Source organism: Salvelinus sp. IW2-2015, unplaced genomic scaffold (assembly GCF_002910315.2).
Source record: "Salvelinus sp. IW2-2015 unplaced genomic scaffold, ASM291031v2 Un_scaffold3618, whole genome shotgun sequence".
Classification (NCBI taxonomy): domain Eukaryota; kingdom Metazoa; phylum Chordata; class Actinopteri; order Salmoniformes; family Salmonidae; genus Salvelinus; species Salvelinus sp. IW2-2015.
Window position 1 is genome coordinate 24,436 of NW_019944895.1, and position 21,866 is coordinate 46,301.

Here is a 21,866-nt window from a genome sequence, read left to right on the forward strand (position 1 = left end):
AGTTCAGCTGCAGGGATGGCGAACCAGGAGCAGAGCACAGCCACTTTCCCCGAGCACATCCGCAAGAAACGGAACGGTGAACAGCTGAGCGCTGGGAGATCCGAGACTTCGTACAGGGTGTCAAGGACAAGACCATCCAAGAGAGTCAGATTGGTACACACACACCCACACAACACACACAACACACACACACACACACACACAACACACACACACACACACACACACACACACACACACACCACACTCACACAGGTACAGATACACAAATGCACACACACGCTTCACACGCTCACACATCCACCTGTGTGTGTGTGTGTGTGTGTGAATAGTGTGTGTGTCCTCTCCAGGCTCTATCATCTCTAAGAAGGGTGCTGAGTCTCTGAGTGCGTTGGTTCTGGATGTGTTTGAAAGTTTGGGAATGCAGCTCTCTACAAAGACCTGGGCAGTGCCAAGTCACTGGGCCAGTCCATGGTAACCCTAACACTGACACCTGACCTTTACCCCATTCTTGTTTCAATGTCTGGAGGCGTTTTCACTCCTGCCTTGTACTTGATTGATCAAATAAGGTTGTTGATTAGTTAGGAACTCACCTGGTTGTCAAGTGTGTAATAGAAAGGACATAACAAAAAGCAGACCCCTGACCCTTACCGTGACCCCATCTCTCCTGCAGGTGACAGTTGGGAACAGTTTGGGGATCCGTACGGGGGCGGTGCTTAGTCGTATGAACTGTCCTATTGGTCCTGTGTGGGGAACACTCTGGAAGTGATGGAGTCCCTGGAGTGTCTAAAGGGGAGGGGCCCTGACGACATACTGGAGCTGGTCACAAGTCTGGGTGAGGAATACACACAGACACACAGACACACAAACTCAGTGAATTGGTTCCTTTGACCAAAACCAAGCAGACAAGACTAGTTAGAATGTCAGTGCTGCTCGGGTTTAGCTACAGTCTAGACACAGAAGCTGTGAAGTTCCAAGTCATTCTTAAGTCATTACCTTCAAATTCAAGTCAATCTTCTGTGTGTGTGTGTGTGTGTGTGTTGTGTGTGTGTGTGTGTGTGTGTTGTGTGTGTGTGTGTGTGTGTGTGTGTGTGTGGTGTGTGTGTGTGTGTGTGTGTGTGTGGTGTGTGTGTGTGTGTGTGTGTGTGTGTGTGTGTGTGTGTGTGTGTAGGTGGGCTGCTGTTGTGGATGATTGGCCGTGCAGGGAGCCTGGAGGAGGGTAAAAAGGTGATCTCTAAAACCCTGCAGAATGGTGCAGCCCTGGAAAAGTTCCAGAACATGATGATTGGTCAGGGAGTAACCAGTCAGATCGCTGCATCACTCTGTTCAACCAACGCAGACTACTACAGCATCCTGAGAGGCACACTACCAGACAGAACTGAGAAGGGCCACGGTAACCCCACTCAGACAGACTGGAGACAGAGGGCACGGTACACACACACACTACCAGACAGAACTGAGACAGAGGGCCACGGTAACACACACACACTACCAGACGAACTGGAGACAGAGGGCCACGGTAACACACACACACTACCAGACAGAACTGAGACAGAGGCCACGGTAACACACTACAGACAGAACTGAGACAGCACGGTAACACACACACTACCAGACAGAACTGGAGACAGAGGGCCACGGTAACAACAACAACACACACACACACACACACACACACACACACACACACACACACACACACACACACACACACACACACACACACACACACACACACACACACACACACACTCACACAGGTACAGATACACAAATGCACACACCGCTCACACTGCATGACTTTGTCTTTTGGTGTCTCAGGGGACAGTGCTGGACATAGATGGCATGGTCATTGCTCAGGTGCTGCACAGGTTGGGGCGGGAGTTCGAAGGCCGGAGACCCTGTCAATCACAGCTGGGGGCGGAGCTTCTGGTGTCTTGGGACAGAAGGTGGAGAAAGGTGAGAACTGTCTCACCTGTGTGTGTGTGTGTGTGTGTGTGTGTGTGTGTGTGTGTGTGTGTGTGTGTTGTGTGTGTTGTTGTGTGTGTGTGTGTGTGTTGTGTTAGGTGTTAGGGTGTGAGGGGTGTAGGGGTCAGTGTCACCCTGATCTGACTCGACCTTTGCCCTCTGACCCCAGGGCAGCCATGGCTGCGTGTCCACTACGAGACTCCGGCGCTGAGTGCAGAGCAGAGACTCAGTCTACAAGGGGCGCTGACACTGGGCCGCGACCAGCTACACACACAGCCACTAGTGGCAGAAATCATACTGCCATAGTGACACAAATCCACTCTATGTTAAAGCTTGATTGGGAGATGACCTGCCTTTGGGAATCTCAGTGTTTAATTTTTAAAGGATGTATAGTTCAGATCTAAAGGCCTGTGTCTCCTGCTCTTCACTCTCAAAGTCCTCTCTATTCGCTCATATAAAGTCACTGATTCTGTGGAGACTGAATAGATGTTAACCGTTTCCAGGAACAGTGTGAGGGGATTTTCTGTTAAACCTTACTAATGCTTGTACTAAAATATCCTTCTTTAAGCCTCGGCATTGGGCTTGAGATGGTTAAAGAAACTACTCATATAAGATATAAAAGTGTGTGTGTGCACATTAATAGAGGCCTGTTCTAACTGTTCTGGGTGTGTAGAATGACCCAGGATGTCTGGGAGATCAGCCAAACTTGACAGAAACTGACTGGTTCCTCTTCAGTTAACTGGAGACAGAGTAAATGTTACATCCTGCACACCAATGATTGACTTATTGTTCTTGTCTGGAGCCTGTTTCTGGGCGAAAGATTCATGTGTGTGTGTGTGTGTGTGTGACCAGGACGGACCATAACATTCATTGGCCGACAGGTAAAGCCTATGTCTTGCCTCAACTGGCGAGATAGTTAACACGTTTGGATGTGTTAACTGTCTAGAGCGTAGCTGCTATAACTCTGTTCGGTGATTACTTCCTCGAGTGCGTTTTACTAACGCTGCGCCTCCTTCGTCTCTGCGACGATTCGATTGTTAGCGGTATCACGATGAGCTGAGGAATACAAATCTTCTCACCTCGTGGCTTTGCTCCCTCTCTGCCTGCAACTGTCACTCACAACATTCTAAGGCTATCATAATTCAACTTCGTGGTGCACTGTCATTGCGTATGCTCTTGCGCGTGGCAGTGTTATAAGTGCTTTACCATGATGAGTAATACGCTTCAATCGCTTCGCTCCTCGTCGTTACAGCTGAGGCACTCGCTTCCACATACTCCTGCTCAGTGTGTCTGAGAGCGACTAGGCGCCTCCCCTCTCATTATCATTTAGGAATGTTTAATACATAAGTTATATACTCTCGATGATGTATAGCTTCTCTTACTCGTGATATGTGTCTCTTTCACGAGTGGGTAGTTTATAAGAGTCGCTAGCTCTTTCACTCACAGCAGACCTGGTGTCATGATGGTGTTACATAAGTGTCTCAATGCGTTGATATATCTCTGTATCTCTCCGTGAGGAACATCGATCTACTCAGCATGGAGAGTCTCTCAAAAGACATTAAGTGCTTCTCGTCTATCTTGAAGATGTGAGTTGATTCTAGTGTTTATAATTCACCGTTTCGACTTGCTCCTAGTTCCATGATGGTTGATGTGCGATGGTTGGGACTCTCTGCCCTTCCTCTGGTTGTGTGTTACAAGTGTGCCAGAGTGGTTAACACTCCCACTGGCTTCTCTCTCCTAACAGCAACAGACGCTCTCAGTATACAGTGTCTCTTATTTCCCATCGGTCTGTCTTCTCATCTAGTATGGAATGGAGTGATTCACATAGTCTAACACAGGTTCTCATACACCTAGTACTCTCATCTTATATGAAGTGATAGTAATTGACCTCAAGGTGTTTTTAATGCGCCGCCCTCGCTGTTCTCGTGCCCCGGATGATTTAAATTCAGACGGCGCGTTGCGGATACAACTTCCTGCTCTACTCCTTCTTCATGCATGTCTCATTCCATGTTTAGGTGCATCTCGCATAATGAGGAGGATGATTAACTCTAGTAGCGCGTTTTAAAGCCATCTGCTCTGCTCCGCTCTGGCTAGCACTAGGCTAAATTCAAGGTCTTCTACATCACCTCACTCTACGGCTCATACTACTATCTTGTACTGGGTGACGTGTGTCTAAATCTGCCACGTGTGTTCCCATAGATGAGCGCCCTGCCTTTCATCTCTTTCTTCATGTGCGCGTGCATGATTATAATTCTCTGGGTTTAATCGGCAGGTGTGACTTAGGATGGCGCTTCTTCATTCTGTGCTTATGGTTTTCATAATCTCTGTGCGGGTTTATTTCTACCTGTATGGCGTCCTTCTCCGTGGGGGACCATAGTATGTCATGTGGTTCTCAATAATCGAGGCTGCCTGTTCTCTGTCTCGTGTGTCTGAGTGCGAACGTGCTGTGGCCAGTACCGTTATTGGTTCGCCCGTCTTTTTTTGCCGGACCCGCATATCATTGTGTGAACAGATTGCTTGTTATTGATGTGGCATATCATCTATGTGCCTTAATTCTGTCAGCTGTTTTTTAGTTTTGTTGATATATTGGTTGATGTTGTTGTTTGGCGACATCTACTTAGGAGAGAAGTGATGTGATCGCTCAGCGCACCGCGCCTGCGCGATTGACTATGCTCGAGAGTGGTTGTACCAGAATCATCTCCAGTTGCAGACGCTCTTATCCAGAGCGACTTACAAATGGAAAAGTTCATACATATTCATTTGGTCCACCGTGGAATGAACCCACACCCTTGCGTTGCAAGCGCCATCTCTACCAACTGAGCCACACCGGACCATGGTCCTCTTCTTCAGACGCCCGTGACAAGTGAAAATACAATTTAGTTTGATTTGATTTGTGAAGGATATCATAAAAGCCCAATGTAGGCTACATCTCAATCAATATAAAAATGTATTTGAAAATGAAATACAGAAATCAAAAATTACATAAGATTCAAACCCCTGACAATACTTTGTAGAGGCACCTTTGGCAGCATTACAGATTTGCGTCGTCTTGGGTTTGTCTGTATCAGCGTTGCACATCTGGATTTGGGGTTTTCTCCCATTCTTCCTTTTCTCAAGCTCGTTCTGTTCTCAAGCTCTGTTAAAATTGTAAAAAAACAGCAATCTCAAGTCCTTCATCCACAGTTTTCAATGGGATTCAAGTCTGGGCATTGGCTGGGCCACTCAAGGACTTTCACATTCTTGTTCTGAAGTCATTCAGCATTGCTTTGCCTGTATGTTTGGGGTCATTGTTCTGTTGTGAACGTAAATCGTTGCCTCAGTCTAAAGTTGTTTGCACTCTGAAGCAGGTCATTATCAAGGATTTGCCTGTATTTGGATCCATTCATTGTTCCCTCTATCCTTGCCAGTCTCCCAGTCCTGCCGCTGAAAAGCATCCTCATAGCATGATGCTGCCACCGCGCTTCACTGTAGGGATGGTGTTAGACGGGTGATGAACTGTGCCTGGTTTTCTCAACATGGTCTCAGAGCATTTCGTATTATTTTGTGCTATATTAAACCAAAACACTCCATTAACTATGATATGTTACGTTTCGTATGGTATCTTAATTTGTGGATGTCCATTACCATTCTGAATGATATGTTACGAATTACAATTGTACGATATGTTTCGAAATTTGTTAAACGTATTATATGTCACGAATTACAATTTGTTGTTGCTAACAGCTAGGTGGCTAACGCTAACTAGCTCTAGGGGTTAAGGTATAAGGGTTAGCTAAGGGTTGGGAAGGGTTAGCTATTGATCAGTAGTTCCAAACGAGCTATAAGTAGTTTACAATTATGCTAATAGCTAAAATGCTAAAGTTTTCTGTGATGAGATTCAAACACGCAACCTTGGGTTGCTAGAATTTGTGTTATACGCCCACTCATCCACCCGCTTTGTGTTTGCCTTAATAACCTGTCTTATGTAACCATTATGGAGGAAATTATTGATTACCTACCATGTTGTTTAATTGAACATACTATGCTGTTTTACTTGGAGAATTACCAATTATATTTTAGTATATGCTTCTCTTGTGGGACTTAGTCATGGTTTGGGCATACAGATAAAGCCTTTTGGGTGCACTGAGTATGTGACTCCTTTTAAACAATCTACAGGAACTTAGATGTGTGGAAACTGAAGGAAATATTACATATTTACCTGCTTTGCTGAATATTGATTGTTGAATTATATGCTTAACAATAGTAAGAGATTTCCATAACTACAAATGCTGTGCTTCTGTAAAGGGATGGTTCCCCTCTAGCTCCCTCAGCTGGTCTGTGGGTATCGTCCAGGACATGGTGTGAGCCGAGATAAGAGAGCCTGAGAAGTAGAATAACCCCTATTTGTTTCTAATCATCTTTGCTTCTGAGAAACTAAGCCAGGGTGCGGGGAAACAACACTGGTGAACATTACCACAAGATGAACCCAAGGTTGCTTATGATGCCCCGATCTGCATGGAGGGGTGGAACCAGCCCTGACTAAGCCTTTTTAGGTCTGCTATATAGGACCTCTGTTTTTCTGTATCATTGAGCTCTCGGCCTTACACTCAAGATGTGGGGTCGACCAGCTTCATTATTGCAATTCTTATTAAATAAAGAGATCGTTTGAAGAAATGACAAAGTCTCTCTCACTTGGTTAGAATGTCCTGCTAAACATCAGTACACACAGACACAGACACAACACAGACAACACACACACACTGCCACATGAAACACCAGACACACACATCTATTCAGCTGTTCACATTTGTCTTGATTGACAGGTTTTCCAGTTGTGTTGTTGTTAATGTTAAACATGTCCTCCGTATCTGTATCTATACCAGCCTGTTGTCAGACAAGCTGAGAAAAGTCAACTGATTTGCTCTGAGACCATTGTGAACCAAACCCTGACTTCCTTGATGACCCTGACTAACCCTGACCAAAACCATGCCTATCCTAACCAAACAGCCTACCTGAACAAACCAGCCTACCCTGACAAACCAGCCACTGACCAACAGCTATCCTGATGACCAAGCCTACCTGACCAAACCAGCCTATCCTGAACCAAACCAGCTATTGAACAAACCGCCTACGCACACACAAACCTGCCTACCCGAACAAATCATGCCCCCTGAACCAAGACAAGCCTACACTGAGACACACCAGGCCGACTTCGGACCAAACCATTCCTACCAACGCTAACCAGGCCAGATGTTTCTGTATGACTGAAGACACTTTGGGCGCTAACATTGAATTGCTCAGTGGAGTTGGTGGAGGAGCAATAGGAGGATGGGCTCATTGTAATGGCTGGAATGGAATATTTGGAACGGAGTCAAACGTGGTTTCCATATGTTTGATACCATTCCATCAATTCCATTCCAGCCATTACAATGAGCCCGTCCTCCTGTAGCTCCTCCCACCAGCCGCCCACTGGAGCTTAATTCAAATGCTCAGTTCAGTGCTTTCAGGAGGAAGACAGTATAGACCAGGGCAGATGTAAGGACAGGAGACATAGAGAGGACAGGTAAGACCAGGTCAGATTAAGACTAGGAGTACAGTAGAGGAAGACAGTAAAGAACCAGGCGTCAGATGTAAGGATCAGGGAGGGTACAGGTAGAGGAAGACAGTAAAGACCAGGGTCAATGTAAGGATCAGGAGGGTACAGGTAGAGAAAGACAGGTAAAGACCAGGTCAAGATGTATGGATCAGGAGGTACAGGTAGAGGAAGACAGGTAAAAGACCAGGGTCAGATGTATGGATCAGGGAGGGTACAGGTAGAGGAAGACAGGTAAAGATTCATGATAATGGATAGATTAATATACTGGATTCTATAGGTTTGATGTGAAGGGGTGAGCGTAAGGGGAGGGTGAGGTAAGAAGAAAGCTGGAGGTAAGGGGAGGGGTGAGGGTATTGGGATGACGGGGATGTGTAGGGTCAATATATTTATGTCAAAAGGACTGTGTTCCCTTTCTGACTTGTGATGGGTTGTGACTACTGTAGTAGTAATGACTAACTGACCCACTCCACCACTCCACACCCATTGGCCACTAGTCCAGGCAGACAGAGAGGTATTTTACCGGTGGTCCTCAAGGCTTGGAAGGACCATGACAGTGTTCAGGAGCAGCGTTCCGGTGCAGGTAGGAAACTCTGAAGTTTTGGAAAACCTTAATAGCCATGTAGGAATAGAAGAGAGGAAGGAAGCACTGTGAGGAACACCAATAGTATAATTTTGGTAGACAGAAGGTGCTCGTTGGTAAAAGGGTAAATTGGTCATCAAAAAGAAAGGAGGACCAAGGCACTCTTCATACAATAATTAAAATGCCTTTATTGTATGGCTTTGTTTCCTTTGTTTCAATGAAAATAAAGGTTAAAAACTCAGATATATTCCTCTGCATGGCCTTCCTCAAGGAGTACAAAAAATGATAATACAATGTCCTCTTTTGAACAGCTTTTCCCTCAAGCCCTGATTTGAAGAGGGAGTGGTTACAGAATTCATTGGACAACACCTTAGTAAGCAATAGTATCACATAAAAAGTGAAATACTGTACAGATATGTCTATATACAAACGAATTTCAATCCTCATAAGCATAGAATCATCAAGAACGCCTAGAACGCCTTCTACCCCATCTAAATAAAATGTGAGAGAGCTGGGCAAAGTGCTCACAAACAAGCAACTTAGCTCGAAGAGTATGGCATACAGATATCCTCACTGATTAGTACTCTGAGCTCTGATCAGAGGATCACTGAGCATAAGCGAGTGGCTTCCATGGAACTTGGTACCAAACCATTAGACTAGAAGGCCGGCAACGAGTGCCAGCATATGTCACTAGCGAATGCTGAAAAGAGGATCGCGTATGCACGACCCGACAGGAAAAGTTGGAGGTACGACTCGTATGATGTACTCGCGCGACATAGTGAATGTTCTGAAGAAATGTTTAGGAAAGATTATCTACATAATGTTATTGCCACCCATATTGCACTCGAGCATATGTTGAACAAATTAATGCTCTCTCTCTCTCGCGCAGAAAGCAGGCAAAGAAAAATAAGATCAGAAAGATAGCAGAGCTTTATTGGTTCTATTTATCCTCAAGGGTCATAAATATAAAATTTTATTGTCAAGTTCTCGTTTTCTGGCAAGTTACCTAGACTGCTTTAGTTCTCGCGACCACAGAAATCGCGCGCGCTGGCGTCAGCGTGCGCTAACACCTATAGACTTCCTAACCCACTACATCTAGTCACTCTGTGCTAATGTTCAATAATAGAGGTACAGATTTTGTGGTTCTACTCACCATAAACGTTATTGGCCCACTGCGCCCTCTCAGTGTGGTCAAGGTATAGAGCTTGCTTAAATCTGCTGTATTAAACTGTGAGCGGTTATTCATGTAGGCATTTGTCAGGTTACTCAGACAGACTTTAGTTCTCCTATCCTCAACTAATGCTGACTCTGATAGTTGTTATGATTTTTTACCTGTTTCGTTTAAGTAACTATATGATAATGGCTATCACAAAAGATGTAGGTTTTTTTTGGTAGAGGTTTTGGCTTGGAAATGTTTTTTTGCCTGGTCACATACAGACTGTAAGCGATGTGCTCGTTTAGCAACATAGGTGCACTAGACTCTCACACAGAACAACATGGTGAGCATTGAAAGGCTAGACATCGCACTCAACCGTGGCATGGTGATGATATTGGAGAGACGATGAACTTCTAAAATAATTACGCGTGGAGGAGATACAGGAACGTGTATTCATTATACCGCCAGGAATGCTTTGCTTGTGTGATCAACTTATGTAACTCCCAAAGATCACACAAATGGGATAGATGATTCTCCAGACGCGATCCCTACGTGATACATCTCCCTGCTGTCGCACCTAAACTATGTGCACATGCAAGCTGGTGGGTGCTTCAGATCTCTCGGCTGAATACTACCTCGTGGGAGATGAATGGATACATTCTAGGGACAGACATTTGAGGTGTACATAAGAGAAGGGGCAGACAGAGTTAATGGATTACATGCTGGTAAAAAAAGCTGAACACTAAAAACAGGACTACAGGAATGGAAGGCGACGCATAGGCGCCTAGGAAAAACTGGACCACACTAATGTAGAGGGATCACATAGTCTGCTGACCATTAACACACTAATGATAGAGGGACACATAGCTGCTGAATTAACACACTAAGATAGATGGGGATCACATAGTCTGCTGACATTATTCACACTAATGATAGTGGGCAACATAGTCTGCTGCTTCTAATAAGGCAAACTTTTTGTGCAAAGGACCGTAGGCCTATAGGATAGACAGACATATATTATTTAGGACAAGAAGGTCCTGCCATCACATTATTAAACCTAACTTAACCAGGACATTGGCGTTAAATGGGCGTAAACAAGCAGGAACCTAAACCATAAAGATAATGGTGGGAAAACATTCTTCGTGCATATTGTAATGGGACTCATTATGCTGTATAGGTATAAACTACAAGAGCCGGGGATCTTGGGAAAGGTGTGTGATCGCGGACCATCTCCGGCTTGTGATATCTTAATATTTAAATCCTTTATTTGAATCGATACACAGCGGACTGACACACAGCTGCATGTGACAAGTAGGAGAGGAAAGTACACGAGGGATTGTTTTAAATCACTAAAATATTGTGTGTGTGTGTATGTTTCAACAGAATATGCAGAATGAATACACTCCTGATCACGCGTAAATAGAGTTCACTCTCATAACTGCCACGTTGCGTTCTTTCTCTCCCTTTGCTTGTGGACTTCAATGTACAACACATCAGCTGTATGTGACCAGGCAAAAAAACATTTCCAAGCCAAACCTCTACAAAAAACCTACATCTGTGTTACCATATTAGCTAAAGTAACGGCACACATCGTCAGCATAGTTAATAGAACTAACGCGTTAGTAAACCTGCTACAATCATGCAGTAACGTTAGTGTAACAGTCAGTTAACAGTTACACAAGTGGGCCCCAGTGGCAATAAATTAGTAATACCAAAATCTAAACTTGACTTAGAAGAGTTCCAGTGTTGTGTTGGAAAGTCTGTTTGAGCAGGGCGTTTCTGTTGGCTGAACTAGCCAGCTGGATTTGCTAGATAAACGAAAATGAAAGTGAAAAAAGCGGGGGAAATGCTTAATAATCTCTCTCTCTTGCTTCTCCTTAATTTTGGAAGAAATTAATTTGTTCAAAACTGTTCAACTATTTTCTTTTTCTCTCTTGGATTTCTCAATGGAAACAAAGCCATACAAATAAAGGCATTTTAATTAATTGTATGAAGAGTGCCTTGGTCCTCCTTTCTTTTTGACCAATTTACCCCTTTTACCAACGAGCACCTTCTGTCTACCAAATTATACTATTGTGTTCCTCAGCAGTGCTTCCCTTCCTCCTCTTCTATTCTACATGTGTCTGTTAAGGTTTTCAAAACTTCAGAGTTTCCTACCTGCACCGGAACGCTGCTCCTGAACACTGTCGTGTCTTCCAACCTTGAGGACACACCGGTCAAATACCCCTCTCTGTCTGTCTGTCTGTCTGCCTGGACTAGTGACCAATGGGTGTGAGTGGTGGAGTGAGTCAGTTAGTCATTAACTACTACAGTAGTCACAACCCACCACAAGTCAGAAAGGGAAACAGTCCTTTTGACATAAATATATCTGACTCTACCACATCCCCTCATCCCAATACCCTCACCCTTCTTCTTACCCTCACCTCTTCCCCTATACCCCTTCCCTTACCCTCACCTGTTTCCGTACTACCTGTACCCTCCCTAGTCCGTACCTAACATCTGACCTGTCTCCCCTCATGCCTTAATCAATGGGTTTCACTCAAATATGGAACTTAATCAAAGCATTTCATAGGTCTGTTACCAATATCATCACTTAGGCCACATCTCACAAACAGAATGCTCTTCTGTATGGATAAAACTCACCTGTGTCATCAAGATAACCAGAAGAGGGTGCCATTGTAAAGAATCAAGAAATCCCATTTGTAAGATTTTAATGCGTAATTTACAGACAAGCAATCACTTATCACCAATGTCAGGCATCACTCAATGATTGCACTATGAAACTCAATGAAGTATTTCAAGGCAGCACTGTTACCCGCTGTTCGTCTGCAGGCACAACAACCTTGTGAAATGTAAAGGGCTTTAAAGTTGTTTCTATTGGTCAATGGTGGAGTCGGCTTTGCAGTTTCACATGGTGGTACCTTTCTTTATGTCTACATTTTCAAGTAACCGTTCAGGCTGACCAGTACCGACACGAACTATTCACACAAGGTGAGGTCCGGCTGACCAGTTAAGGCTGATCGGGTCATTAAGCCATAAACAGTAAAAAACAATAGAACTAATGACTAAGATTGTTCTCATTGTCAGCAGAAACCCCTCTTTAGTAGAAGGCCTGTGTCTGAAAGCACTGAACTGAGCATTTAGAATTAGAGCAATTCCAGTGGCGGCTGGTGGGAGGAGCTACAGGAGGACGGGCTCATTGTAATGGMTGGAATGGAATTGATGGAATGGTATCAAACATATGGAARCCACGTTTGACTCCGTTCCAAWYATTCCATTCCAGCCATTACAATGAGCCCATCCTCCTATTGCTCCTCCCACCAGCCTCCACTGAGCAATTCAATGTTAGCGCCCAAAGTGTCTTCAGTCATACAGAAACACTCTGGTCCTGGTTAGCGGTGGTAGGAATGGTTTGGTCCGAAGTCGGCCTGGTGTTGGTCATCAGGGTAGGCTTGTCTTGGTTCAGGGTAGGCAAGGATTTCTTCAGGGTAGGCAATGATTTGTTCAGGGTAGGCAAGGTTTGTGTGTGCGTAGGCCTGGTTTGGTTCAGGATGGGCATGGTTTTGGTCAGGGTAGTCAGGGTCATCAAGGAAGTCAGGGTTTGGTTCACAATGTTCCTCAGAGCGAATCAGTTGACTAACATTTCTCAGCTTGACTTTCTGACCAACAGTCTGGTACAGATACACAGCCACTATAAACTGGAGGACCTGTCACAAGAAAACAACCAACTGGAGGACCTGTTTAACATCAACAACAACAAACTGGAGGACCTGTCACAAGAAAACAACAAACTGGAGGCCCTGTTTAACATCAACAACAAACTGGAGGCCCTGTTTAACATCAACAACAAACTGGAGGCCCTGTTTAACATCAACAACAAACTGGAAAACCTGTTGATTAAGACAAATGTGAACAGCTGAGTAGTGGGTATGTGTCTTTGTGTGTCTGTGTGTGTCTGTGTGTGTCTTTGTGCATGTGGCTGTGTCTGTGTGTGTCTTTGTGCATGTGGCTGTGTGTGTCTGTGTGTGTCTGTGTGTGTCTGTGTGTGTGTATGTGTGTGTCTTTGTGCATGTGGCTGTGTGTGTCTGTGTGTGTCTGTGTGTGTCTGTGTGTGTCTGTCAAAGTCTTGGCTATCTCCCAGACATCCGGTCTTCTACACACCCAGAACAGTTAGAACAGGCCCTATTAATGTCACACACACCACTTTTAATCTATATATGAGTTAGTTCTGTTAACATCTCAAGCCCAATGCCGAGCTTTTAAAGAAGGATATTTTAGTACACAAGCATAGGAAGGTTTAACAGAAAATCCCCTCACACGTCCTGGAAAACGGTAACATCTATTCAGTCTCCACAAACAGACTTTATATGAGGGAATCAGAGAGGACTTTGAGATGAGAGCAGGAGACACAGGCCTTTAGATCTGAACTATACATCCTTTAAAAATTAAACACTGAGATTCCCAAAGGCAGGTCATCTCCCAATCAAGCTTTAACATTAGAGTGGATTTGTGTCACTATGGCAGTATGATTTCTGCCACTAGTGGCTGTGTGTTGTAGCTTGGTCGAGCGGGCCCAGTGTCAGCGCCCCTTGTAGACTGAGTCTCGCTCTCCACTCAGGCCGAGTCTCGTAGTGGACACGCCAGCCATGGCTTGCCCCTGGGTCAGAGGGCAAAGGTCGAGTCAGATCAGTGACACTGACCTACACCCCTCACACCCTAACACCCTAACACACACAAACACACACACACACACAACACACACACACACACACACACAACACACCACCACACACACCACACACACAACACACACCGACACAGGTGTGAGACAGTTCTCACCTTTCTCCACCTTCTGCTCCCAAAGACACCAGAAGCTCCCCCCCACGCTGTGATTACAGGTCTCCGGCCTTCGAACATCCCGCCCCAACCTAGCACACCTGAGCAATTGACCATGCCATCTATGTCAGCACTGTCCCTGCAGACACCAAAAGACAAATCATGCAGTGTGAGCGTGTGTGTGCATTTGTGATATCTGGTACCTGTGGAGTGTTGTGTGTAGTGGGTGTGTGTGTGTGGTGTGTGTGTGTGTGTGTGTGTGTGTGTGTGTGTGTGTGTGTTGTGCTAGTGTGTTTTGTTCGTGTGTGTGTGTGTGGTGTGTGTGTAGTGTTGTGTGTGTTACCGCTGGCCTCTGCTCAGTTCTGTCTGGTAGTGTGTTGTGTGGTTACCGGGCCCTCTGTCTCCATTCTGCTGTAGTGTGTGTTGTTATTTACCGTGGCCCTCTGTCTCCAGTTCTGTCTGGTAAGTGTGTGGTTTACCGTGCCCTCTGTCTCAGTTCTGTCTGTTAGTGTGTGTTGTGACCGTGGCCCTCTGTTCCATTCTGTCGTGGTAGTGTTGTGTGTACGTGCCCTCTGTCTCCAGTTCTGTCTGGTAAGTGTGGGTTTACCGTGGCCCTCTTCTCCAGTTCTGTCGTGTAGTGTGCCCGTCTCAGGATGCTGTAAGTATCTGCGTTTGGTTGAACAGAGTGAGCCAGCATCTGACTGAGTTACTCCCTGACCAAATCATCGATGTTCTGGAACTTTTCCAGGGCTGCCACCATTCTCAGGTTTAGGAATCACCTTTTTACCCTCCTCCAGGCTCCCTGCCACGGCCAATCATCCACAACAGCAAAGCCCACCTACACACCACACACACACACACACACACACACACCAGCACACACACACCACACACACACACACACACACACACACACAAACACACACAACACACACACACACACACACAACACACACACACACACACACCACAACAACACACACACACACACACACAGAAGATTGACTTGAATTGAAGTAATGACTTAAGAATGACTTGAACTCCACAGCTTCGTTCTTAGACTGTAGCTAAACCCGACAGCACTGACATCTCTAAACTAGCTTGTCTGCTTGGTTTATTGGTCAAAGAACCAATTCACTTGCAGTTCACGCCAATATCTGTATGTTGTCTGTGGTCTGGTAAATCCTCACCCAGACTTGCCTACCAGTCCAGTTGGCGTCGGGCCCCTCCCCTTAGACACTCCAGGGACTCCATCACTTCCAGGTGTTCCCACACAGCGCCCAATAGGGACAGTTCATAGACTAAGCACCGCCCCCGTACGGATCCCCAACAACTGCTCCCAACTGTCACCTGCAGGAGAGAATGGAGTCACGTAAGGTCAGGGTCTGCCTTTGTTTATGTCCTTTCTATTACACACTTGACAACCAGGTGAGTTTCCTAACTAAATCAACAACCTATTTGCATCAATCAAGTACAAGCAGGAGTGAAAACCCTCCAGACATTGAAACAAGAATGGGGTAAAAGGTCAGGTGTCAGTGTTAGGTTACCATGACTGGCCATGACTTGGCAATGCCCAGGATCTTTGTAGAGAGCTGCATGCCCAGACTTTTCCCAAACACATCAAACCAAACGAACCAGAGACTCAGCACCCTTCTGAATGAATAGAGCCTGGAGAGGACACACACACTATTCAACACACACACACACACACACAGGCTGATGTGTAGGCTGTGAGCGTGTGTGTGGCATTTGTGTTCTGCTACCTGTTGGTGTGGTGTGTTGTTGTTTGGTGTGCGGTGTGTGTGTGTGTGGTTGTGTTGTGTTGTGTGTGGTGTGTGTGTGTGTGTACCAATCTGACCTCTCTTGGATGGTCTTGCCTTGACACCCCTTACGAAGTCTCGGATCGCCCAGCCGCTCAGCTGATTCACCGTTTCCGTTTGGCGATTGCTCGGGAAAGTGGCTGTCTCTGCTCCTGAGTTTCGCCATCCCTGGCAGCTGACTGATACCAGCGGACTGACACACAGCGCATGTGACAAGTAGGAGAGCGAAAGACACGAGCGGATTGTTTAAATCACTAAAATATTGGTGTGTGTGTATGTTTCAACAGAATAGCAGAATGAATACCACTCCTGATCACGCGTAAATAGAGTTCACTCTCATAACTGCCACGTTGCGTTCTTTCTCTCCTTTCTTTGTGACTTCAATGTAACACATCCAGCTGTATGGACCAGGCAAAAACAATTTCCAAGCCAAACCCTACAAAAAACCTAATCTGTGTACATATTAGCAAAGTAACGGCACACATCGTCAGCATATTAATAGAACTAACGCTTAGTAAACCTGCTACAATCATGCAGTAACGTTAAGTAAAACAGTCAGTTAACAGTTACACCAGTGGGCCCCAGTGGCAATAAATTAGTAATACCAAAATCTAAACTTGACTTAGAAGAGTTCCAGTGTTTGTTGAAAGTCTGTTTTTCTGAGCAGGGCGTATTCTGTTGGTGAATAGCCAGCTGATTTGCTAGATAACGAAAATGGAAAGTGAAAAAGGGGGAAATGCTTATAATTCTCTCTCTTGCTCTCCTTAATGTTTGGAAAATTTAATTTGTTCAAAAACTGTTCAACTATTTTGCTTTTTCTCTCTTGGATTTCTCAATGGGAAACAAAAGCCCATACAAATAAGCATTATTTAATTAATTGTATGAGAGTGGCCTTTGTCCTCCTTTCTTTTTGACGGCAATTTACCTTTTTACCAACGAGCCCTTGCTGTCTACCAATTATACTATTGGTGTTCCTCAGCAGTGCTTCCCTTCTCGCTCTCTATTCTACATGTGTCTGTTAAGTTTTCAAAACTCAGATTTCCTACCTGCACGTAACGCTTGCTCCTGAACACTGTCCCGTGTTTCCAACCCTGAGGACACACCCGGTCAAAATACCTCTCTGTCCCTGCTGGATGGATGGACTAAGTGGCCAATGGTGTGAGTGGTGGGAGTTGAGTCAGTTAGTCATTAACTACTACAGGTCAGTCACAACCCACACAGTCAGAGGACAACAGTCATTTTGACGTAAATATATCTGACCCTACCACATCCCCTCATCGCCAATACGCCTCACCCTTCTCTTACCCCACCCTTCCCCTGTACGCCCTTCCCTTACCTCACCTGTCTTCCTACTACCTGTACCCTCCTAGTCCGTACCTAACATCCTGACCCTGTCTTCCTTCAATGCCTTAATACAATGGGTTTCACTAAATATGCGAATTGAATCAAGGCATTTCATAGGTCTTACCAATATGCATCACATTAGGCCACATCTCACAACACAGAATGCTATCTGTATGGATTAAAACTCACCTGTGTCACTCAAGCTAACCAGAAGGAGGGTGGCCATTGTAAAGAATCAAGACAGAATCCATTTTTGAAGATTTTAATGCGTAATTTAACAGACAGCCAATCACTTATCCACCAATGTCAGGCATCACTTCAATGATATGCACTATGAAACCTCAATGAAGTATCTTCAAGGGCAGCATGTTACGCCGGCGTTCGTCTGCAGGCACAACAACCTTCGTGAAATGTAAAGGCGCTTTAAAAGTTGTTTCTATTGGTCATAGGTGGAGTCGGCTTGCAGTTTCAAAATGGTGGTACCTTTCTTTATGTCGTACATTTCCAATGAACCGTTCAGGCTGACCAGTACGTCAACAACTATTCACACAAGGTTGAAGGTCCGGTCTGTGACCATTAAGGCTGATCGGGTCATTAAGCCATAAACAGTAAAAAAAAATAGAAAATGAACTAAGATTGTTCTCATTGCCAGCCAGAAAACCCCTCTTTAGTAGAGAGGCCTGTGTGGCTTGAAAGCACTGAACTGGAGGCATTTAGAAGTTTGTACGCAATTCGATGGCGGCTTGGTTGGAGGAGCTACAGGAGGACGGGCTCATTGTAATGGCTGGAATGGAATTGATGGAATGTATCAAACATATGGAAACCACGTTTGACTCCGTTCCAAATAATTCCATTCCAGCCATTCAATGAGCCCATCCTCCTATTGCTCCTCCCACCACCTCCACTGAGCAATCAATGTTAGCGCCCAAAGTGTCTTCAGTCATACAGAAACACTCTGGTCCTGGTTAGCGGTGGTAGGAATGGTTTGGTCCGCAAGTCGGCCTGTGTTGGTCATCAGGGTAGGCTTGTCTTGGTTCAGGGTAGGCAAGGATTTCTTCAGGTAGGCAATGATTTGTTCAGGGTAGGCAAGGTTGTGGTGTGCGTAGGCCTGGTTTGTTCAGGATGGGCATGGTTTTGGTCAGGGTAGTCAGGGTCATCAAGGAAGTCAGGGTTTGGTTCACAATGTTTCTCAGAGCGAATCAGTTGACTACATTTCTCAGCTTGACTTTCTGACCAACAGTCTGGTACAGATACACAGCCACTAAAACTGGAGGACCTGTCACAAGAAAACAACCAACTGGAGGACCTGTTTAACATAACAACACAAACTGGAGGACCTGTCACAAGAAAAACCAACAAACTGGAGCCCTGTTAACATCACAACAAACTGGAGGCGCCTGTTTAACATCAACAACAAACTGGAGGGCCCTGTTTAACATCAACAACAAACTGGAAAAACCTGTTGATTAAGACAAATGTGAACAGCTGAGTAGTGGGTATGTGTCTTTGTGTGTCTGTTTGTCTGGTGGTTCTTTTGCATTGGCTGTCTGTGTGTCTGGCATGTGGCCTGTGTGTGTCTGTGGTGTGTCTGTGTGTGTCTGTGTGTGTGTATTGTGTGCTTGTGCATGTGCTGTGTGTGTTCTGTGTGTGTCTGTGTGTGTCGTGTGTGTGTCTTTTGCGTGCATGTGCTGTGTGTGCATGTGCTGTGTCTGTGTTGTCTTTGTGCATGTGCTGTGTTGTCTGTGGTGTGTCTGTGTGTGTCTGTGTGTGTCTGTGTGTGTCTGTGTGTGTCTGTGTGTGTCTGTGTGTGTCTGGTGCGTGTGTGTTACCTGAATGATTAGCAGGCCCACTTCATGCCCACTATTGTCAAAGTGTTCTCCTTCAGCCAGTTGGTGATTATGCTACACATTCTGTAAAAAAAACACACACCACACTTGAAAATGTGGGAGATGGGAGAAGTGTGTGTGCATGTGCGAGAAAGAGAAGGCGAGAGCGAGAGAGAGGAGAGAGAGGAGAGAGAGGAGAGAGAGAGGAGAGAGAGAGAGGGGAGAAGAGAGAGACTGTACCTGTGGATGGATTCTGTGTTCCATTTCCAAACAGCAGTGTGCTGAATCCTGAGACGCAGGACAGTCCGTGGTGTTGAAACAGGAACAGGGATAACACTTCTATCAGACTGTTGTTCTTAATGAACATGTTGCTCTGCCAGTCATTAGGACTCTGCATTACCACAGCAGTGCCCCTACACACACAACACACACACACACACACACACACACACACACACACACACACACACACACACATCACACACACACACACACACACACACACACACAACACACACACACACACACACACAACACACACACACACACCACACACCACACACACACACACACACGCGTATTCACACAACATGCATGGCACACAATTGGTCAGTTCGGTCTCCCTCATCTTCAACTTTTGATGTGCGACCATATTTCACAATTGCTGTCATACATACATAGTGCTGTACATTATCCAGAAGCTTCCAATGTCGTTCGATTCTCAGGGTTTGTTCCATATTCAGTGATGATCTTATCGCACTCTATTTTCATCTTAGATGTGATCTGTAAGAGCAAAACACATGTCTGTCTGTCTGTCGTTTGCCTGTCTGTCTGTCTTGTTCACGTCCGTAGTTGGAAGGAGACCAAGGTGCAGCGTGGGAGGCGACATTTTACTTCATTTTCAAATGACAACAAAAAACAACAAAACACGAAATGAACGTAAAGCTCTGTAGCGCTAAACAGCAACTATACAAAGACAAGATCCCACAACATAGGTGGAAAACAGGCTGCCTAAATATGATTCCCAATCAGAGACAACGATAGACAGCTGCCTCTGATTGGAACCATAACCCGGCCAACAAAGAAATAGAAAAACTAGAATGGCCACCCAAATCACACCCGACCGTAACCAATAGAGAAATAAAAAAGCTCTCTAAGTCAGGGCGATGACATGTGCTGTCTCTGTCTGTCTGTCTGTCTGTCCTGTCTGTCTGTCTGTCTGTCTTCTGCTGTCTGTCTGTCTGTCTGTCTGTCTGTCTGTCTGTCCTGTCTGTACTGTCTGTCTGTCTGTCTGTCTGGTCTGTCTGTCTGTCTGTGTAGAAACAAAGCAGTTATCATAGTACTATGCAACAACATGTTAAACAGCCCATTTTTCTCTGAGATGCTTAATGCTTGGTCCTGGACATACCTTTCCATGATTTAACAAAAGGATGAAGGTGACAAACAGCTGACCAAGGACAATGCAGATCAGGAAGCCCATATACTGAAAGGAAAGGTAAGACAGAGAGTTGACTAAAATCAGTTAGACCATCACAAAGCACTACACTCGGAGCTTAAGATGAGTCACACGTGTGTGTGTGTGTGTGTGTGTGTGTGTGTGTGTGTGTGTGTGTGTGTGTGTGTGTGTGTGGTGCTGTGTGTGTGTGTGTGTGTGTGTGTGTGTGTGTGTGTGATGTGTGTGTGTGTGTGTGTGTGTGTTAGTGATGGGGCGGGTCAGCTGTTTGTTCCAACAAGCTCTCACAGTCTCACAGCAGAATCATACGTTTGTCCATAAACATCACATTTCAAAGGTTATGTAATAAATAATGATACATTTATGCATTGTTTTCTCTTTATTCAACCCACCCTTCATCCACACAATATTTAATGACCCTAAACCCACCCTTCATCCACACAATATTAATGACCCTAACCCACCTTCATCCACACAATATTTAATGACCCTAAACCCACCCTTCATCCACACAATTTTAATACGACCTAAACCCCCTTCATCCACACAATATTTTAATTTACATTTACATTTAAGTCATTTAGGCAGACGCTCTTAATGACCCTAAACCCACCCACCCCCTGGATATAACTGTGCGACTACGGGTTATGAGTCAACCCACGCGTCACTAGTGTGTGTGTGTGTGTGTGTGGTGTGTGTGTGTGTGTGTGTGTGTGTGTTGTGTGTGTGTGTGTGTGGTGTGTGTGTGTGTGTGGTGTGTGCGTTGTGTGTGTGTGTGTGTGTGTGTGTGTGGTGTGTGGGGTGTGTGGTTATTAATGACGTAACATACCACTCACCAGTAGTAGGAAGCACCTGTTCTCCAGTTGGGCTCCCATACACCCCAGGATAGTGACACCAACCACTACCAGCCAATGATGAACAGTCCCCAGCTACAGTCTTCACCCTCAACTACACACACACACACACACACACACACACACACACACACACACACACACACACACACACACACACACACACACACACACACACACACACACACACACACACACACACAGCACACACACGACAGCAGACAGACAGACAGGACAGACAGACAGACAGACAGACAAGACAGACAGACAGACAGACAGACAGACAGACAGACAGACAGACAAGACAGACAGACAAGACAGACCAACAGACAGACAGACAGACAGACAGACAGACAGACAACAGACAGACAGACAGACAGACAGACAGACAACAGACAGACAGAACAAGACAGACAGACAGACAGACAGACAGACAGACCAGACAGACAACAAT

At 45.3% G+C, this 21,866-nt stretch overlaps 1 protein-coding gene, 1 long non-coding RNA gene and 1 pseudogene across 2 annotated transcripts in view; 1 reads left to right on the forward strand and 2 right to left on the reverse strand.

The window, feature by feature from the left end:
- Window positions 1–2,849, forward strand: part of LOC112076198 (thymidine phosphorylase-like) — a 6,172-nt pseudogene extending 3,323 nt beyond the window's left edge.
- Window positions 1–14,798, reverse strand: part of LOC112076196 (thymidine phosphorylase-like) — a 22,652-nt gene extending 7,854 nt beyond the window's left edge. Inside the window, exon 1 of the mRNA XM_070441215.1 lies at window positions 14,750–14,798. The gene's annotated coding sequence lies outside the window, so the exon portion shown is untranslated. The remainder of the gene's footprint in view (window positions 1–14,749) is intronic.
- A 4,538-nt stretch (window positions 14,799–19,336) lies between these two features.
- LOC112076199 (uncharacterized) overlaps window positions 19,337–21,866 on the reverse strand; it is a 3,365-nt gene continuing 835 nt past the window's right edge. Inside the window, exons 3-6 of the long non-coding RNA XR_002895130.2 lie at window positions 21,395–21,501; window positions 20,514–20,588; window positions 19,783–19,888; window positions 19,337–19,518 (exon numbers count right to left, since the gene is read on the reverse strand). This is a non-coding gene — a long non-coding RNA (uncharacterized lncRNA). The remainder of the gene's footprint in view (window positions 19,519–19,782; window positions 19,889–20,513; window positions 20,589–21,394; window positions 21,502–21,866) is intronic.